Source organism: Pongo abelii, chromosome 3 (assembly GCF_028885655.2).
Source record: "Pongo abelii isolate AG06213 chromosome 3, NHGRI_mPonAbe1-v2.0_pri, whole genome shotgun sequence".
Lineage (NCBI taxonomy): Eukaryota > Metazoa > Chordata > Mammalia > Primates > Hominidae > Pongo > Pongo abelii.
The window spans coordinates 139,398,059-139,420,203 of NC_071988.2; the positions used below are offsets into that span (position 1 = coordinate 139,398,059).

At 34.7% G+C, this 22,145-nt stretch overlaps 1 long non-coding RNA gene across 1 annotated transcript in view; it reads left to right on the forward strand.

The window, feature by feature from the left end:
- LOC129059064 (uncharacterized) overlaps positions 1 to 22,145 on the forward strand; it is a 251,055-nt gene that overhangs the window by 36,705 nt on the left and 192,205 nt on the right. The window lies entirely within an intron of this gene.

Genomic DNA, 22,145 nt, shown 5'->3' on the forward strand with positions numbered 1-22,145 from the left:
AGTTTTTTTTCAATTTGTCAAAACAGACTATTAGTGTTAACCAAGTTAAATTAAATTTAAATTAATCCAGACAGCTTAACACATGAATATATTCATATGCAAAACATATCATAGTCAAATCAAATAGAGAAGCTAATATCAGAAGTTTTTAGAGAAAGGAAATCACATCAAGTGCAATTTATCCTAATTGAGACTGATTTTTAAGTGACTTTTATTTCAAAGGTAGATTTAATCTTCTAATGACAGCTTTTTTCTATCTTAAATTCAGAGCCCTTTGAATCTTTTTCCTTTTCCGTTTTTTTCCCCTTTCATCTTGTTATTTTAATCCATGGGGTGAATAAATTTCTGTCTAACAAAATTTCATTATCTCCTGCTTTGATTAAGGATCATTACAATTTGTAGCTTTTTTAAATCTCTTTGAAAGAATTTTACTCTCTGTTGGTTTAATAAAATGCTAATATATGTTACAGGAGGAAAACTATAGTAAGGCGATTAGAACATGTTCTACTGTAGAGAAGAAATAATGTTAGTTTACTTATTTTTAAATCATATATGAGAAATTTCTAAGGGGAGAGAGTGCTCAGAATCTTTTAATAATTCTTGAAGATTCAATAGCAGACATTTTGATTACATTTAACAAGTATTTTATTTAACAATTTTTATTGAATGGCTGAGTGTGCACCATTGAGGATATGTCCAACAGGGCACCTGTTCTGGTGTTAACACACTAAAAAAACAAAAAAAATGAAAAAAAAAACAATTACAGTTAAGTGCTGCTATAACTTAACTGTTATATTTAACTGGGATATATACTTAACTGGGACAGTTAACTGGGATATATACTTAACTGGGACAGTGGTATGGGCAACTTGAAGTGAATATGAAATATGTATTTAAAGAATCAGTGAATGAACTTTTGAGAAATTTATGTCTAAGGCAATTTCTTTAATATTATTAGGATTTATGTTGATAATATGTAAGGGTGTTGGGCCCAAAGAAATATGAATTGGTTATATCATAGTTCCGTCCATGATAATAATACTTCATTTTTATTAGCCATCATAGTTTTATTTTCTGTAACTTTCTTATTCATATATTCTACTCAATTTCCTTTTATTTCTCTTGCCTATTCCAAATTGTTTTGCTAATGTTGTTAATGTACACATACTATATATTGGTGAGAAGTAAGAGTCCGGACTTTCAAAGCCACTACCTGCATGTGAATCTCAGCTCTGCCTCATGCAATCACTGTCACTTTGGACAAATTCCTTAACATCTCAATGCTTATGTTTCATCTGTAATATGGGATAAATAATGACATCAATTACACAGGAGAGATATAACGATAAAATGAATTGCTAGATGTAGAGTACATAAAACAAGCTTGCACATAGTAAGCTCTTTATAAGTGCTATTATACCATTATACATTAGATATTAATTTTAGCATAAATCGATCATTAACAGCTGTCCAAAAACTATCAAGGATCATTTGTATATTTCAGAAACTCCCTAATTGTGAATCTCATTTTCCCAAATTGAAAATATTTTCTAGTGGAAAATATTTTGAGGAATGTTGAGAAAATATTCCCAACTACCTTTTCCACTAGCTTACAGAGATCTGATTTAGGTTCTGCCAACTTCATGCACCTGCATGAAACTCTGACTCATAAGTAAGCCATGTCAAAAACCAGCAGGAATAGGGAACCCAAATTGCTGGAGCATGCAGGAGCCAAGCAGTGAATGCATGAGGTTAGCGATAATGGTGTTTCTTTCCTAATTGTGACTGAAGCAGTGGGATCCACAGTATTAGTTGCTTAACCACCTAATTCTGTGATGTTGTCTGAGAGTTGTTCCTGGAAGCTTATTAATATCTTAATAAATCCTTCCTGTTTAAACTTGTGAGCATGTGACGGGCGCGATGGCTCACGCCTGTAATCTAGCACTTTGGGAGGCCGAGGAGGGCGGATCACTTGAGGTCAGGAGTTAGAGACCAGTCTGGCCAACATGACAAAACCTCGTCTCTCCTAAAAATACAAAAATTAGCTGGGCGTGGTGGCTTACTCCTTTAATCCAAGCTACTCAGGAGACTGAGATAGAAGAATGTGTTGAACCCGGCAGGCGGAGTTTGCAGTGAGCCGAGATCGTGCCACTGCACTCCAGCCTGGGCGACAGAATGAGACTCTGTCTCAAAATAAATGAATAAAAACTTGTGAGAGTGGAGTCTATTGACTTACAGTGGGAAGAATGACCACTATAGTAATTTACTTCAGCAGTGGTTTCAGGCATCTAGCACTTTAAGAAAAAAAAAAAAAAAAGGTTGAGGGTCAGGGGAGTACCTGAAATTGGTCAATTTATCTGATTGAATTTGAAGTCAGTAAAGAATTCATTAGCATTAGAAAAGGATGTTGGTATTCCGTGGCACATACTGAAGAAACATTGACATCTCTATGGTCACTTGGAATGAAGTGCAAATTAAAATCAATTTTGACGGATTTGGTGATTACTATTTACACCATTTTAATAGGTACCAAAAATGCTAGGGTTTTGGGAGAGAATGGGTAGGCTATTCTAGCTGTGTAGGAGAGTTTAAAAATAATTTAACATTCCAAAGTTTTAAGTTGTTACCTCAGCCATTATCAGATAGCCAAAGGTTTTTATGATATTATTAGAATTATTTTTCTATTATTTAGCAACAGGACTGTTTAGCAACATGGAACCTGACTTTGCCATTATTGTATTGCAACATAGGCTGAATCTGCAGCTGTTTTAGATCTCTTTTTTCATGTGCTTATTCATTCTGTGGATATTTATAGCCAACTACTTGAAAGCCACTAGTACAAATATTATGTTATAGAAATAAAAAAATAGATAAATCCTCTGTCTTCAAAGATATTGCATTCTACAGGTGGGGGGTAGGGATAAATCGAAAATTAACATCTCTGCTGATAGGAAAAGAAAACTGAAGCAAGGCTAAATAAACTGGATAATGATGGGGTAATGTTTTACTGAAAATGCCTGGAGAATGCCCACACCTCCCTCCTAAAGCACACACCAAGTTGGGATTACATGAGTAAGGGACTTATTGGGGGAAATACCTGTGAAGGATAAAGAGGCAGAGTCCGAGAAGGTGGAGAGAGATTTGAGACCACCTATGAAGGACAGGGCCACGTTAGAAAATTGAATAGATAGAATCTTACACTGCAATGCAATTCTTTAAAATTTTCATACAGGCAGACAGGAAGTCCCTGAGCCAAAGTCACCTGTTTAAGGAGTTTTTTTCTTCTTCAGGAGTGGACCAACCTTTCAACCCCCACCATCATCAGTCATTGGCTCAGAGCAGTCCACAGGAAACATAGCCTTGACCCAAATAAGGTAATGGAACCAGTAGGGATCATCAATTATGCTTCCCAGCGCAGAAAATCTCAGCAGAACATTTTCATGTCCCTTTGATAAGATGGAGCAGAAAGCTGAAGGGAGTTAGGGATGAAGCCACACAGCAAATTGAGGGAAGAACATTCTATATAGAGGAAACTGTAAGCACAAAGTTACTGAGAAGGAAATATGTCTGGCATATTATGTGTATCTATAGCCTAGTGAGCAGAAGGTAAGGCATAAAAAAATAAGCTGGAGGGATAGCAGGATCAGTATGATGTAGGTGAAATAAAAGGGGGAATGACTGTAAAGATTTTGATTTTTAATGAAGATGGAAAAACTGTAGATCATTAAGAGTAAGAATGATGTTTGAAATTATCTGAATTACGTTTGGTCATTCTTGCACTCATGTAAAACACAGTCTAAATAGAGACATGGTTTTAAAAAAAGAGATAGGATTATATTGCAATATTCCAAGGGAGAGATAATTATGTTTGTTTGTTTTTGATGAGGGTGTCTGCCATAAAGTCAGTGAGAAATGGTCAGATTCTGCATATATTTTTAATGCAGATCTGACAGGGGATGCTAGAGAAAAAAAAGAGTGAAGGATGCATTCAAATTCAGGGATTGAGTATGAGGGTGTCAGATGAAAAATTTCGGTGAGGGCTTTGGGAGGATTCAGATAATTCCAAGTTCCCTGAGCCCTCATATCTTACTAAGTCACTCCATGAAATGGAAATAGCCTCTCCTTATTGTCTTGTGAGTCTTAATTATATATTCCTGTTCCTGGCTTGATTATAGAATCTGCAATAGTCTCACCTATGGAAGTGACAAAGACAAGGTAGATACCTTGTACAACAAAATTAGATTTATATGGGAGGTAATTCAAGGAAGCGTGAGTGATGGAGCAGGTAGAGTGAGCTAGGGAGGGAAGCAAAGATTATTTTAAAAGACAGATCACTGAGGTCACTGCCGTGAACAATGTGGATGTGGTTCTACCAGATTTTGAGACATGTACAGAATGCCTCCCAGAACTGCCCATTTGAATGGTAGGGGGCTAGACAATTTATCTGCAAGCTTCCATTATTTATTGTTTGAGTAAGGAAGAATAAAAATAGTAGAAGTTGAAGTGAGAGAGGTAAAAAGAAGAGGAAAGATGACAAAGAGCCTCCTAGGTCACTGTAAGGACTTTAGTCTTTATTCTATGTAAAATTAAAAAAACACAAAATTTTAATTAGAAGAGTAATATTTTTAAAAAGGATGATTCTAGCTGCTCTATCATTGTAGTGGTTCAAGTAGAATATTTTTTCATGTATTTTTGTTTCTCAGATTTCTACCAACCATTGTATGTGTTTGTGAATTACTGCCTTTTAATGTTCAAAAAAATAAGTAATGAATGACTATAATTTCAAAGCATATTCATTTTCTTTACTAAAAAAAAGTGTACTGTATATCATTTTTGTAAATTTTTAAAACTATAAAACAACATTTTGTATTTGTAAAAGCTTAAATATGTAATGTGGGTGGAAGTAATTCAAAGCAAATTCTTGATAGTGTTTACTTCTTGGTAGAGAAGAAAAAAGGATTCTTGTGTTATACTAATTTGTCGTGTTTTGTTTCTTTTGCAGAAAATATTTTGGAAGAAAATATAGTCAAATGTTGGCAATTTGAAACACAAGGTAGTGCTGAATTAGTTAGCTTTTGCTGTATAACAAACCACTCCAAAACATCTTTGCTCAAAACATACCATTTTTAAGGTCTTGATATTGTAGATGAAAATATGGGCTCAGTTTGATTGGTTCCACTGTTAAGGTTCTCCTGAGGTTACTCGTGCCTGCAGTCCACTAGTCCACTGCCGGGTTTTCATGAGGCTGATTACTGTGGGAAGGCCACATCTTGGGCAACCTTTTCTTGCAGGAGCCTAGATCAGGTTGTTCACAAAGTGGAAGGAGGACTTCAAAAGCCACAAGGTGTAAATCTCCATACACAAGCACTTTTTAAGCCCCTGCTTACATAAGACTACCTAACTTTGGCCAAAGCAAGTCATGTGGCTAATCCAGGTTCAAGAGGTGGATAAATAGATTCGATCTGTTAACGAAAGGAACTTCAAAGTATTGAAATCCTAATACTCCTGGTCACAATTGTTCACATTCCTCCTCCAAAAAATATGTGCTTACTTCTACCTCAGAACCCTTTTGTAGGATCTACCTCAGAACTATCTTGTAGGATCCCATGGTCTATATCAATCTGTGTGCAGATGATGTTCCTCTGGTGACTCCTATGAACTAGTAAGGCAAGTTATCTGTATTTGTCCCCCTACAAACACACACTCCTAACATACAGTGGTGAGACAGGAACAACATAACTGCAGAGGAATACGTGAGAGACACAAAGCAGTCATTGGTTCATTGCTATAATGAAATTCTCCTAGACAAATGCTGCCAGGATCTCTTCCCTGGAGATAAGGTCTAGTTACCTTCCTGGAAGTGGTTTCCAGCTCACTATTCTCTACTGTATAATTACAGTGACTCCCTCATCCATCCTCTTGTCTTCTCAGATCTTAACTTTATCCTCTAGACTCCAGGCTCCTCCTCTGAGAAGTTCTCACTTTTCTGCAACAAAAGCTGAGTCTGTTTCTCAATCTGTTGGCTGTCCATAGAAAATGGAAGGTTCAGAGGCTTTTATTCAATTTTCTCAGTCTCTTTATTGCAAGCTGGGTCCCATTTACATATATAACTCTTTTAAAAAGTTTCTGTGGGCTTTCTATGTATCAGATAATAGACCACTTCATTTGATAAAAAGCCACATCCTTTGTTTTCCAGAACGGCTTTCTATATTTTGGACAAGTAAGGCCACTTAAATCCTTTAGAGGTCTTAACAAAGGGTCTTAAGACTACACCCTTGATTTGATCTGTTGCCATAACCTCAATTTTATAATCATGAACCTAATGCTAAGTTTTTTTGGCAGTGCTTTCGGTTTCATTTTCTAAGTTTCATATATTTTAAGAATTTTATCTTCACTGAAGCAAAATAGTTTCATTTTCTAGCTCATCAAATTCCCTTAGCATTTTCTTATATGTTAAATACTCTATTTCTCCTTCATTTATGAAGTTTACTTTGGGAAGATATAAAAATTTTGGCTGGCATTTTTCTTTTCTTTAAGAAGCCTGAAAATAAGTCTTTAATATATTCTGGCTCATAAGGTTTCTGCTGAGAAGTCTGCTGTTAGTCTGATGGAATTTCCTTTATAGGTGACTTGACTCCTCTCTTTCTGATTTTAAGATTTTTTTTTGTTCTGGCTGTACTGACTCACATCTGTAATCCCAACACTTTTGGAGGTTGAAGCAGGAGTATCGCTTGAGCTCAGGAGTTCAAGACCAGCCTGGGCAACATGGTGAAATTGCATCTCTATAAATAGCCAGGTTCAAGCAATCTTTTCTTTAGCATCCTGACTAGCTTGGACTACAGGAATTCCACTGGGCCCAGCTAATTTTTAAAATATTTTTGTAAAGATGAGATCTCATTATCTTGCCCAGGCTAGTTTCAAAATCCTAGACTCAAACAGTCCTCCTGCCTTGGCCTCCCAAAGTGCTACAATTACACGCGTGAGCCACCATGCCCAACTTAGTCTCTATTTAAAGTTTTCAACTGTATTTTCAAATTCCTTCAGTATTTTTTTATTTCTAGACATTCTATTTGATTTTTTAAAATACACAATCACACACAATATAAAATCTGTCTCATCTTTCATATCCTGAATTGTTTTTCTGATTTCTATGTGTTGGTTTTTAACTTTCTCTTGGATCTCTACTAGCTTCCTTACAATTCATATTTTTAATTATTTATCTCTCATTTCAGAGTTTTCATTTTGGTTAGCATGCGTTGCTGTTCTATAGCAACAGTGTCATCCTTTAGGGTTACTGAAACACTCTGTCTTATTGTACAACTGGAGTTCTTACTCTGAGTCCTTCTCATCTGGAGATGCTGTCACTTCTTATTTTGGAATTTGTTTTTATTTGGATGAGATTTTAAATTTTTCTATTATTTTCTCCCTTGAGGGTGTGACTGTAATGTATGTTATTTATGATAGTTTGTCTTTGTTTGTGGGTGTTTTCAGAAGGTCAATGCTCTGTATGAGTTCCTTGGTTTTAGGTAACTTGAATGGGGCTTCTCGAATGCTGATTGTTGTGGCAATATATTGGGCATGTGACCTGAGTCACTATCTTCTGCCAGGGGTGGAATGGTGGAGGTCTCAGGAAGCTTATCTGGCAGTAGGGTGTTTTGTTTGGTTTTGCAGTCTAGTAGGAAGCACTTAGAAGTAAGAGTAAAATCATCTCCAGATACCCTGATGATGAGGAGAAGCATGGCCCTGACAGTGTATCTTGGAGAGCTTATGGTGGAATGCAGTAAGTCTCCATGGCAGTGAGTGGAGAAAGGGCTGCACCAGCTCCTCATCCTGAGTGAGCAGGAATGCAATCTGCTTTCTTATTGTGTCCGGAATTGTTTCCTTCTGGTGGGTTCTTGGTCTAGCTGACTTCAAGAATGAAGCCGCGGACCCTCGTGGTGAGTGTTATACCTCCTCTCAATATTGTGGGGCATCTGGCCTTCAGTTTAGATAAACAATGTCCCTATCTGCAGGTTGCAAAGAAACTGAGGTCCTCAGAAAATGCCCATCCCATGGCGACCACCAATATGACTTCAGGGCATAATCTCTTCCTTCAGCCCAAAACAAACATCTCTATGGCTTGTCCACAGTCCCCTTCATGAACATGGCTGTTCTGTACAGGGAGTGGAGATTAACCCCACCCTTCGTGCAAGCCCATAGCCCAGGGATTTGTAGAATTTAAGATTATTATTACTATACTTCTAGTGGCTTAAAGAACTACAATAGTGAACTTTTGTTTTTTTCTAATGTCTTCCCTCTTTTTCCTTCAGCATACACCTTGGTTACCACCTAGTTTAAAGTCCTCCTCCTACAAAACTTCTGCCAACTAGGGAAGAAATTTTGAAAAGCTTTTAAAGAATTAAAGTTGGTTTTATTCAGAAGACTTACTGAGGACTACAGACCAAGTCCTACAGCCCAGGAGCATTTCTATAAGACTACTCCAGCACAGTATTTCAGCCCACTCTTCGTATACAGGTGATGGGGGCTCAGCATGTGTAAAATCACATCGCACTTGCTCAGAAGTTACACTGAAGCAGAAGTATGTCAAAGTATAGCTGTAGGAATACATCTGGCTATACATTATAGAAGCATAACCAATCCCGTCAGACATCTTATGTGTAGGAAAAGACAATGACGTGGGTCAATTATCTTCAAAGGAATAGAGAGACTCAGGGAAAAGATGTGAGGAATCATGTGCTGTATTCTGTTTTGTCTTCAAAGCTCTGGAGAGCTACACATTGTCATGGAGTCAGGGGTACAAGCAGAAAAGAGCAAACATGGCTTCTTACATTTCCTACTTTGCCTCACACTTCAAAAACTGGAAAAAAATTAAAATCCAAAGTTTTTCTCAAAAAATGTTTGTTTGAAATGAAAATATGTGCTTTTAGTAATTTGGAATGTTATAGTTGCTTGCCTGTGGCTCTGTTTTCAGGAAATATAAAATTACAAAACAAAGGGGGTATTTTTTTTTACCTAATGATAGTTCTTTGAAGCTGAAACCCTAACTTTGTGCACAATATAGACTTGAGGCAGTTATTTAACAAAACAATCAAACCAAAATGAATTTTTTTCTTCTGTTAGCATTCAGTGTCCTCTGAGGAACATGTCTTTTTGCCTTTGGATAAAACCAAGTGGGCCGGGTGCTGTAGCTCATACCCATAATTTCAGCACTTTGGGAGGACAAGGCGGGCAGATCACCTGAGGTCAGGAGTTCAAGACCAGCCTGACCAACCTAGTGAAACCCTGTCTCTACTAAAAATACAAAAATTAGCCAGGTGTGGTGGTGCGCACCTGTAATCCCAGCTACTTGGGAGGCTGAGGCAGGAGAATCGCTTGAACCTGGGAGGCTGCAGTGAGCTGAGATCGCACCACTGCACTACAGCCCGGGTGACAGAGCAAGACTTTGTCTAAAAAATAAAAAAATAAAATAAAATAAAAAATAAAAAATAACAAGTGGAATTACTAGGTTCTTTATGTTTCCAAGCTAAAGAACACACATGTATTGTAACTAGGCCAATTATAGCACTACACTAAAGCAAAATGTTTTTGTCTCAAAAAAGCCAAAGTCATAATTTTAGTTAATAATAAGTACAATATAAAAAAACAAAAACATTTAGTTGTCAAAGCAAGCTTGTAAAAAATTGCACCTGAATAGCCCTTAGGCATAACTATTAACTGGTCTTTTCTAAGCACTTCATTTTTATTCTGATAATCTCAGAATTGCTATCAATAACAGGAGACCTGTGCTCTAATAAAATTATGGTTGGTATTTAGTGTATTCCATCAACAATTAATGAACTGGAAAGTATAAACCCGAAGAGGCATAAAACATTTTACTTTAAACACGAAGAAAATCAATACTAACCTGATCCACTCAAGAAGTAAAAGCACATGTTATTTATCATTCAATTCTCTTTTTCAGATTTACCCTTGCCAGATTCAATTTTGTTTTTGAGGTTGTCACAGAACTAGATGGTTATGTTCAATTAGAGGAAGGAAGAAATAACACACTGGACAAGTTCATTCTCAAACTAGTCATTTTGAAAACTGACTATATTTTGAAGAAAATAGAAATTAATGAAAAAGTCTTTGAGAATCTCCATAACAGGCACTGTCAGTAAGAGTCCTTCTTTCTAGTCTTTTATTTATATATCTTTTATATAAATATTTATTAAGCAACTACTGTGTGCTAGCATGTCTGTGTCAGCATTAGATCAGTGAATTAAATAGACAGTTCCATGTTACCACAGAACTTGTATCTTCATGCCCTTTGGTCTTGACAGGCTTTCTTCAGTTTCTCTCTTCTTCTCCAACTCTTAATAATGCCATGTTAATTTTCTCAGCTATTTATCCTTGAATTTTAAAAATATGTTAATGAGGTCTCAGAAGAGGTCAATCAGTTTCACCACAAATCCTTAGATTTCAAATATTTTGTTCTTGATGGCAAGGCTGCTTTTTACTTGTCTTTAGTTTACTTCTCTTACTGCATTTCAACAAGTTGCTTTTGTAAACATTTCCAGGCGTCTCTTATTCCTGTCCTCCACAGCTATGCCTACATCCAAGATGATATATTCTGCTCAGAAAAAAGACTGGACCTTGGTAAGCCAGGTGGATTGTGGAAACAGAAATTTGAAATCCTGAAATGGAAGTATGTAGATTGCAAAGAGAAACAAGAAAAGACCATGTTGAACATGGAGTGTCGAAGCATAAAAAGATGAAACAGGAAAAGGAAGTGAAATTAAAGATTAAAAGAAAATGACTAGAATCCAGGGTCTGAAAATCCAAAGAGACATAGCTTTAAAAAATACAAAAGTTTACAATATTGAATGCTGTAGAAATTGATATATGTTATTATAAATTCATCTGGTTTGCTTAGGTCATTCTTTGTTCTTAATTGATCAGTTTATTGAGATTTTTAGCAAAATATTTTTGGAAACTGGTCAACTAAAGTGTAGACAATCCTGAGCTGGAAATTCTTACTTTTCTACTGACTTAAAGTTGAGTTTATCAATTTGTTCCCTGATTTTCAAAATAATATACATAATACTTATCCTACTAAATTATTTATGTGAAGATTAAATTAAAAATATATATAAATATGCTTTGTAAAAGGTCATATGACTTTAAGGATTTATTTGTATTTTATGGAGAAAAGCTTTTTTTGTTTGTTTGAGTGTTTGTTTTAGTATACGCAATTGCTTTCTATTATCACATCTAATAAACTTTAACTTTTTAAATTTAATCAAATTAAGTGCAATACTCACACATGAGATGGGATCTGACACAATCTTTAAGACTCTCCTCAGGAAATTATAATCAATAAAAGAGTAATTTTGGACTATAAGAAATATGAATGCAACTCACACACACAAAAAAACTATTCTGAAGTAATATTCTGGGAGCAAAGAAAGCAAGACAATATTAACAACAGGGTTAATTTAGCAGTCAATGATAAGCACATTTACCATAAACTTGGGAAAATATTTGCAGATAACTGAAAAAAACCTGTCTTTAAAGAGTCAACTCCTTACTGCATTTATTATTTTGTCTTTCTGTTTCATACAGAAAATGAATTTGAATCATAATCATTTTGCCTAAATGTATGTGAAAAAAGTTGAAAACAGTCATTACAACTCTTACTTTCAGTTAAATAATGTAGTATTATTTATTTTCAATGATACAATCTGGAAAAACAATTTAAAAGATTAACTGCCTTCACTGAACCACCCTTTAGGAAAGCAGCACTGATTAGTTTGAAGAGATTTCATTGCTAAAATGTTTCCTGTCATCTTTTTTCTGCTTTGAATATGCCTCCCTAACTGAAGTCTCTAGATTGCCTATTGGCGAAATGATTTTTTAAAGAACATATATGGATAAACATATCAGTGTATGCATATGCAAACATGTTATATGTGACACATATATATGGGTCTATGATCTTAGTATTTTTCTCATTCTGACCTCAAGGCTGTACAGTTTCTGTTCCCTCATATCAGATTTATTTATCCTAGATCTTTATTCTGCTCAATCCATCACCTCCTTCATATCTCTGATAAAATGCCACTTACTCAAAGTTTTCTTTTTTGACCAACTTATCTAAAAAGAATGAAGGACCTACAGAGCAATTCTAACCCAGTTTTTCCAGATATTTTTTCACATAGTAAAAGACAACTGTGAGTTTTCTCTTTTACAAGGTAAATATCCTTAGGTTTTGTGTACTCTCATTATTCCTATAAAATTGTCCTCTAAATGTTTTCTACTTTGTCACTGTACCTTTAATGTGCTGGTCTAAAACTCTAAAAACTAAACATTATCGCCTTTATTCTAGAGGTAACACTTCTATTAAAGTGCTTTGAAATTCTATTAGCATATTTGCCAGCCATCTGTTACTGTTGATTCACACTGAGTTTATTAGAAATTTAAATATCTAAATCGTATGCAACGCTATTGAGCCATTGTCCCCTCTTAGATTTTGTAGATCTTTCTTAAACCCTAGCATCAGACTCTACATTTATAAATATGAAATGTGTTATATTTGACTCATCATTTCCAAATTATTGATGTAGTTCTAGGGTTTATTTTATCCAATGTACTTATTTGTTGATATTTGAAGATGATTCTGTCTCAGAAAAAATTATTCTAAGATTACCAAGTTAATAATAAAGGTTTTATTAACCTATTTGAATCCCTTTTTGTCCTAGTGGTATGGCTAAACATTTGCTGGCACTGCCAATCTCCAGAGCACAATGATACTTTAGAAGGGTACAGAGATATGAAAACATGTGTCATGATTCAATTACATATAGTAATTGTGCAGCCTTTGCAGTAGAAACTCTATAATAACTGCTTTAATTATCCTATTCAAACTGTTTTCTGGCCAGTGCACCTCAGCTTTGTTTGATGATTATGAAATACTAATATTATTCTGGACCCTCTTCCCATTGATATGCACTCCATAATTTCTAACTCAGGATCTCATCGATTTTCTTTGATCCAAATACAAAGGATGTAGCAATAAAGCTCAAATGTAAGACTCCAACCCTGACTGACTCATATTCATTGTTCAAATATGTTCTTAAATATTCATTCTCATAACATATGGCCATTTTTACATAAACAGGGAATCCTGTTATTTTGGGAAATTCCCCTTTTTCAGATTAATATGTGTATTTAGTCAAAGTTAACCTTCATCATAACTCACCTTCTCAGTCATAGCAGTGATTCATGCCATATAAATTAAAATGTGTTTTGGACCTTACGGCTTTACTATATAGTCCTTATCACAAACTCATTGAGTAATTATCACTTTAACATGTGAGTATACATCATTACATTGTGGTAAACACATGATATAAATCACATATGTTGCTCACTATTGAAGCACAAAGATTACCTGTGTCTACCCCAAATAGGTCTACTTTTTCTTCTATGGGAAAAACATACAGTTTAACACTAAAGTTAACATTAAACTCCAACACAAGTTGGTAAATGTATTGGCTAATTCTGTCATTACCATTTTGACAGCCAGGCAAGAGGGAACTCTGATTTATACTTATCATTTTTAGAGACTTCAGAAATCTTGAGCATATAAACCCATGCACACACACAGCTAAGTCACTTGGGGCTCACGAGCCCGCATTCACATAAAATCTACATGCCGACTCTTCCGACCTACATTGTTAAAGTCCAAAGAAATGTGTTTCCATATATCCTGTTCTAAGTCTTCATAAAAAAAACACAAGTACATCTGAGTGTCATGAAGATTTGCAGGTGGTGTTGATGTCAGTGTTAAAGACAAATAATATTTTTCATTGCAGAAAGGAATTACATAATGGAAGCACTCAGATAAAAGATAAATTGATTAATTTGCCAAATTCTTTCTCTCAGATAGCAAGGATGTAATTGATTCTTCCATAATTAAGTATAGTTTCTCAGTAGTTTCCAGGATCTGCTTTCTCTTTTTGTTAGTGCTTCAATTAGTAAACCAGAGGTACTCATATTACTCATAGCATAGTAGTCATAATGGCATGCAGTGACTGAGGAAATAGGCCCAACAATAACAAATTCATTTTATTATTAAATGTGTGCATATGAATATGAATATATATAATAATTTAGACATAATATGCATGGATTATGACTAACATGTTTATTAGTTATATATGTCATATATAAATATACAATATTTATATGTTATATATTTAATAATGTAATATATAATATATATTATATTATAAACTATAAAGTACAATACCAATTTTACTTTGGCAAAATAATGTTTATTAAATTATAAAGTTAAATTTTTAGGAAAATATTTAATAAGATTTAATTAAAATGTCAAAAATTAAATAAAACAATGGTTTAATATTATAATTTATAATTTAATATTATATAATATATATTGTAAACATATATAATAAATATATATTATATATTTATATGTATAAATGTGTATTTATAGTTACAGTATTAAATATTCTATAGTATAGTATACTAAATATACTATAGTATTAAATATTAAATGTGTATTTATATTTATAGTATTACATATAGTATTAAATATACTTATAGTTTATACTATAAATATAAATATTTACACATTTATACATGTAAATATATATTTATATATTAAGAGAAGTATTATAAGGAATTGGCTCACATAATTATACAGCATGACTGTATTGGTCCGTTTTCATGCCACTGATAAAGATATCCCAAGACTGGGAAGAAAAAGAGGTTTAATGGACTTGTGGTTCCATGTGGCTGGGGAGGCCTCACAATCATGGTGGAAGGCAAGGAGGGGCAAATCACATCTTACATGGATGGCAGCAGGCAAAGAGAGAGAGAGAGCTTGTGAGAGGAAACTCCTCCTTATAAAGTCAGCAGACCTCATGAGACTTATCCACTATCACAAGAATAGCGTGGGAAAGTCACACCTTCATGACTCAATTACCTCCCACCCGGTCCCTCCCACAACACCTGGGAATTCAAGATGAGATTTGGGTGGTGACACAGTCAAACCATATTACTGACAATTCACAAGGCCTGCAGGGTGAGTGGGCAACCTGGAGACAGAGGAAAGACAATGGTGGAGTTTTGGTCTAAAGGCCAGCAGGCTGAAAACCCAGGATGAGCCAATGTTGCAGTTGAGTCTCAGGGCAAGAAAAAGCTGATGGCCCAGTTCAAAGGAGCTTAGGCAGAAAGGAGTCTCTCTTGCTCAGAAGAAACTCAGCCTTTTTGTTCTATTCAGGCCTGCAGTTGATTGATTGAGGACTACCCACCTTAGGGAGAGCAGTCTGTTTTACAGTCTACTGTTTCCTATATTAACCTCATTCAGAAATACCTTCACAGAAACACTCAGAATAATGTTTCATCAAATATTTGGGTACCTCATGACCCAGTGATGTTGATACATAAATTTACCCATAATAAAGTATAGTACCAATTTTCACTTTAGCAAAATAATGTTTATTAAATTAAAAAGTTAAATTTTTAGGAAAATATTTAATAAGGTTTAATTGAAATGTCAAAAATTAAATAAAACAATGGTTTTAAAATTATTTATTTAATTTTATTTGGTTATTTAGTTGGAATTTATATATTTTAACTTTAAAATGTGATTTTGAATATTTTGGCAAAAATACTGTTTTGAAAATATAAATAAAACAACTAATTTTATTTACCTTTACATTTAATTTTTAATAAAATTATAACCAAAATTTGAAAACACAGAATACCATTGCATTTATTTTTTAATTCTATAGATAATTGTGAATTAGGGCAATTAAGATTTTGATAAAACAGAATGTATAAAATTAAATACCAGAGAAAAAGGAAAATTCTAAAAGAAAAAAACAAAAAATCTGCAAATGTGCAGTGCTATTATATATATTATCTAACTATCAACTTTAATAAATGTGAGCAAAATCTATAAGTATGACCCACATAAAATTCATGAAAAGTATACATTTTTATTAATGAATATTTGATTATTGGCAGAAACCATGAGAATGTATGAGTAATCCTATGTATTTTCAAGTCCCAAGCCCTATAAATGTGAGTTCCATCACTCCAAGGAGTACCAGATTTGTTATCAGGACTGTCTGCAGATCTAATTAAGTTGTCAGACATTCCATTGCAGAGATTTTAACATCGAAAGAAAAAAGCCTGAGAGAAATGGAGAAGAAAATAAGGTGAGAAGAACTTGGGGACCTAACAAAGAAATTTTTAATGCCAGGCAGAGGAAATTGCCCATGAAAACGCCTAACCCTAACCCTAATACTTACCAAGTTTTGCTTAATTCACCAAACATCAGGAAAAAGTACCAAAATTTTATTGCTATGTCTAATTAACTCACTGAATTTGGAAGCAGAGCTCAGGATATTCTTGCTTAGAATGATGAGGTAGGCACGTTCTTTTAAAGGTATAGAACAATGAGGGATAGAATTAGGGAATAAGAAAATTTTGATAGTTCCTTCCAAATGGTCAGATTTGTACTCTAGGAGCATAATTCTAGCAATAAAGTTCAGGACAAATTAACACAGGGAATTTCTAAATAATACCAAATATTATTACTATTATTAAGACATAAGAATTTGCATGAGTACTGTGGCAACCAAGAGAAAGTATTTCGTAGATCTCTATACAAGGGAAAAGTGATTAACCTAGGACACCATTATGGGGTTTATACCAATCTTTATCTATGTTTCTCCTTGACTGCCTTCAGAAATATTCACTTCAAAGCAGGAATACAAAGACAGGCTCATTCCTAAGAGACATGAATATCCTCTGCGAGTTGGTTTAGCCTTGAGAATCCCCCATGGTTTGCTCAACATCCCTCAGACTGCATGGTATTTTCAGGAATTCCCATTCAATCTTTATTTCTTTTCTCTTTCATTCAAGAACAATCTTACATCGTGGTCCAATGGCTCTCCCAGCTGTTCTGGATCTCTTCCCATTTCTCTCACATGGGTTTTCCTCCTAAACAAATTCTTACATGTTTAACCCCATCTTCACATATTTTTCTCAAATGACTCAGACTAACACAAAAGCAGAGATAATATGCAGACAGGAGTATATGCAAGGAATTTTGAGAGTAAAATTGACAGGAAATATTAGCTGATTTTATTGAAGCAGAGGAAGGAAGAGTGATGTACTATTCAAGTTGTGAAAATGATGATCATATTAACTGAGGTTTCAAAAATAGGATAAAAAGGAGTTGAAAGCAAAAATTTAAGTTCAATTTTGGAACATATTCAATATGAGATGTCATGGGCACACTGGAGAATGATGCCCAGCCGGCTGTTACGAGTGTTGGCTATGAACTCAGGTGATAGACAAAGGCCAGAATTGTATGCTTGACAATCACACATACTATGGAGACTATCTGAAAAACAGAGCAAATTGTTGAGATTTTATACTACTTGTATGCTAACCAGTTAGCCTGCCACAGTTTTATGGATTCTGGTAGAAGGTATGAGACTCCTGGATCACAGATGGACAATTCACTACTCATGGCAATTGCAGTAGCAGCATCACTATTTGTGCTGTTGTCACAAGCCTCAGGTACCACAGGGCCACATGAAGAGGTCCAGATGACAGATGACACTTGCACACACAGGAGGTTAATTATAGAGAAGGAACTCTGAGCTTAGGAAACCAATATTTCATAATGAGCAGTAAACATGCTTGTTCTTTCTTCTAGCAGGTGGCATTATCTCTACTTTTCAAAGCTGCTGAGTATTCAACTATCTTTGAAAAGATAGTTGAAAAGAAGGGCATTCAATGGCTTACACACAAAATGTGCAGAAACATAAAAGACCCAAGGAAAATTGTCTGGCAATACATATTTTTCAGTATGTTACCAGCAAACATACCGAAAAATAATCAAATTCTCTTGAAAAACTGTAATTCTAGTTGAAACAATTTGGTCCCATTTTTCACTTCAGATAATAAAAAGTGTATGTTTCTGTGTATGTGTGTGTATGTGCGCCTGTGTGTATGTGTATGAATATGCTTTGTTTTGTTTTCTGATCCAGTCAGGTCCAGGATGATGTATTTGTTTCCTATGTTCACCATAAGAAATAACTACAAATTGGTGGCTTAAATCAACTTAAATTTATTTTCTTTTAGTTCTGGAGGCCTGATGTCTGAAATCAAGGTGTCAACAGGGCCATGCTCCCTCTGAAAGCTCTAGTGAGTATTCCCTTCTTGGCTCTCCCAGCTTCTAGTGGCTTGAGCTGTTCTTTGGCTTGTGTTTTGCATAAATTCAGTCTCTACTTCCATCTTCACCTCATTTTCTCCTCTGTGTGTCCTTTCAAATCCCATTTCTCTTTATGACACTTATCACTGGATTTTAGGCCCACACTAATCTAGGATTATCTCACTTTAGGATCCTTACGTTAATTATATCTGCAGATAAGTTTTTGCAAATAAGGTCACAGTCACAGATTTATCAAGTTAGACCTATCAGTTTCAGGGCCTGAGCTGGGGGGGCAACATTCAACTCACTACAGAAATGTACAGCAAAACAGGCTATTAATGATGTTGCAAACGTGTTTTCCTAGAACAATGGCAAAAGTTAACATTCAGCCCACACCCTTCTTTCAGGAGTCATAAATACCAGTTTCTGAATTTTCTATTAATCTCCTATATTCATTCACTTTGTTTCTTTTTTTTAGCATTTCCCTTAAGATTATTAAAAACTCATCTATCTTATTTGTTTTAAAAGTTTAGTTTTAAATTTTGGTTAAGTTCTTTATGGATATCCAGAGGTAGTCATGTCTATCGATATTTTTCTACATTATATTTTCCATGGCTTTAAAATTTTTTTTAATTTCAAATTTCTTCTTTTGCTTTTGTGTGTAGAAGATCCTGAGCCAGTCAGAAATGTGATAGACAATATCTTTTTAATTTTGTCTAGCTTTTTAAATTTTTAAAAACAATAAGCTCTTTAATCCATCTAGGATTAAATTTCATGTTGGTATGTAGTAAGCATCTAACTTTATTTTTTCATCTATCTTTGCTAACATTTTTCTTTCAGTCATTAAGTTAGCCTTTTAAACTTCTTTTCATATGTAAAGTGTCATATTCAGATTCACTTAATCTTTATTCATTCACTCATTTAAAAACCACTGGGTGTCAGATATTCTCCAAGCAAAATTCTAAATACTGTAGAAACTGCAATGAAGGAAACAGACAGAAATGTCTGCCTGCGTGGAATTTATAATAGAATGAGTGGAGACAGACAATAAAGAAATAATAGTAATAATAATATATGGCATCTTACATGGTGATAAGCTTGTTATGGAGGAATACCAACCTGGGAAAGGGGAGAAGAAAAGTCTGACTGTAGGATTTTAAAGAAAATTGTCAGAGAAGGTTATATTTGAGCAAAAAAGACAAAGAAAACAAAGGAATGAATATCTGAAGGAAAAGATTTTCAGACAAAAAACAAACAGCAAGTGCAAAGGCCTCAAAATGGAAGGTATCTGACACAGAGAACAAAGCCTGAGGGGATGAGATAGAATAAGGGGGAAAATAGAGCGTATCTCTGAAAGGTATTGGGTTCATATTGTCTAGGATCTTGTAGATAATTGTTTGGGTTAGGTTTTTTTTTATTATTTTCTCTCTTGAAAAAATAGGCAGACAGTAGAGCATTTTAAGCAGTGAAATGGTATGACCTGATTTTTACATTATTATTTTATTTATTTATTTTTAATGAGATGGAAGTCTCACTTTGCTGCCCAGGCTAGACTGGAACTTTTCACTCAAGGGATCCTCCAGCCTCATCCTCTCAAGTAGCTGGAACTACAGGCATGTGCCACCAAACTGACTCACTTGTACAAATAAAATAAAATAGGCAGAAATTAGAAAAGGGAGGTATGAGCAGACTATTGCATGAATCCAAGAGAGAGATGTGTAAACTAGGATTATACCAGTGAAGATGGTGGTAATCAGTTTAATTCTGAGTAGAGTTTGAAGATGAGGCCAATAAGATGTGCTAAATGACTGGGTATGCTTTGGAAGAGAAAGACACTCTCAGCCAACTTTCAGCATTTAGCTTTGTGCTTTTAGAAAAATGATGTTGCCCTAACAGAGATGGGGATATTGCATTAGGTAGAAATTTTGAGGAGGGAAAATGGTGATAAAATTTAAATGACTATTACTCTTCCAAGCAGGGACTTTGAGTAGATAGCTGGAAATGAGTGTCTGGAATCTAGGACGAAGTCAGTATCTGAGTCATAAACTGCAGATACAGTAAAAGCTGATATTATAGAATTAAGGGGCAATTGTTGGAGTTTGGATCTTGAATAGGTTTAAAAAAAAGATGGAACGCTATTTCCACATGAGGCCATTACACTTTGCCTAGGAACAAGTTTCCCACAGTAACAGGGAGGAAAGGTAGAAGTATGAGTACAGATGCTGGTAAGTCACTGAATATTTTTGGAGCTCATCTAATGTTTTCTATGTTCTTAATAAAGGAGAAAGCTAGGTCAGCTGTGAGTGAAGACATGAGGTACTACAGGGTTGAGGAGGAAAGAGAATGAATGAAATTGCTGTCTAGGAGAGGAAGGTAGTCAATGAACTAGGAAAATACTGTGTGATTCCAGGGAGTACTAAGGGCTAACTTAAATCACAAAATTATGACTTTAAAGTGAGACTAATCGGTATGCTAATGTGGTTTTCTTCAGAGCTGTTCATCTCGGTGGGAGCAGATAGAACTGAATGTACCAAGGTTATGGCTTGGCCAAATTAATATTACGAAGCAAGAGAAAAGAAAGGGGATATTTATAAGGCAATTATTATAATTATTGACTATGGATTTTAGGCTGGGTAAGGAGGAAAATAAATAAATAGGCAGAGAGTGTAATAAAAAGCTAATAAAGTTTCGACTTCCAGCATTATCACTTGACCCACCTTTTTCCAGGGCTCTGAGTAGGGCTGTCATCGTTTGTTAATACTTATGCTCGTGATTTTTCTAAAAAGGAATTTTAACCAAAATCCTTCTTGAAGGGCTGTTACGGAACTCTCCATGAACAAAAGAAAGTAAACAATCTAAAGTGAATTTAACAATGGCCTGGAAAAATCACTTCAAAGGAACTAAACGCTATTTAGATTATCTTCAAATATGTTTACATTATGTCATAGTTTTAAAATTGATACCATATTTCTGAAGTGATTTTTATAGAGTTAGCCCTTACTATATATTGATATTTTTATAAATGTGAGGTATTTGATAGGCTGGTTAAGACTAATTAGTACAGGGGGAATTTCTTCTACCTCAGGAACATGCAGGAAACCACAATTTTTTTTTTTAAAGTAAGAAACTTGTGCAATTATCTTAAAGTTTGCCCAGTCTCAAATTGGATTTATTTCCTCTAGGTAAAACCTAGCCCTCAGAGGACAAGCCACTTTAATAGTAATTATGACTTTAACTAAGTAATATAATATCTTAATAACTCAATATGTATATCTTTGGATGAATGTCTTTCTCTTCAAAACAGTCACTTTCAGAGACTAAACATTTAGTTTAATAATATTTTCCTTACTAAAAAAAATTTCTAGAATCCCTTTTAAAATTCCCTTCAGGGCTTAGGTCACCATACTATCTATCAATAAAACCGATTACTACTTATGAAACTCTATATTAAAAATAGGCTGAGGCAGGAGAATGGCGTGAACCCGGGAGGCAGAGCTTGCAGTGAGCCGAGATTGCGCCACTGCACTCCAGCCTGGGCGACAGAGTGAGACTCCAACTCAAAAAAAAAAAACCATTTTGATTGATTTATTTAAGTTCACCACCTCATAGTATCTTCCCAATGAAATAAATCTTCCCAATAAAATAAAATAAAGGGTATTTCATGCCCTTTCTAAAAAGACTTTTTTAAAGAGTAGTTTTATGTTCAAAGCAAAATTGAGAGAGAAAGGTACAAAGATTCCACATATGTCCTCTGCCCCTACACATGCTTAGCCTCCCCCATTATTAACATCCCCCTCCAGAGTGGTGCATTTTTTATACTTGATGAAACTACATTGATACATAATTACCTAAAGTCCATAGTTTACATTAGGGTTCATTTATGGCGTTGTACACACTATAGTTT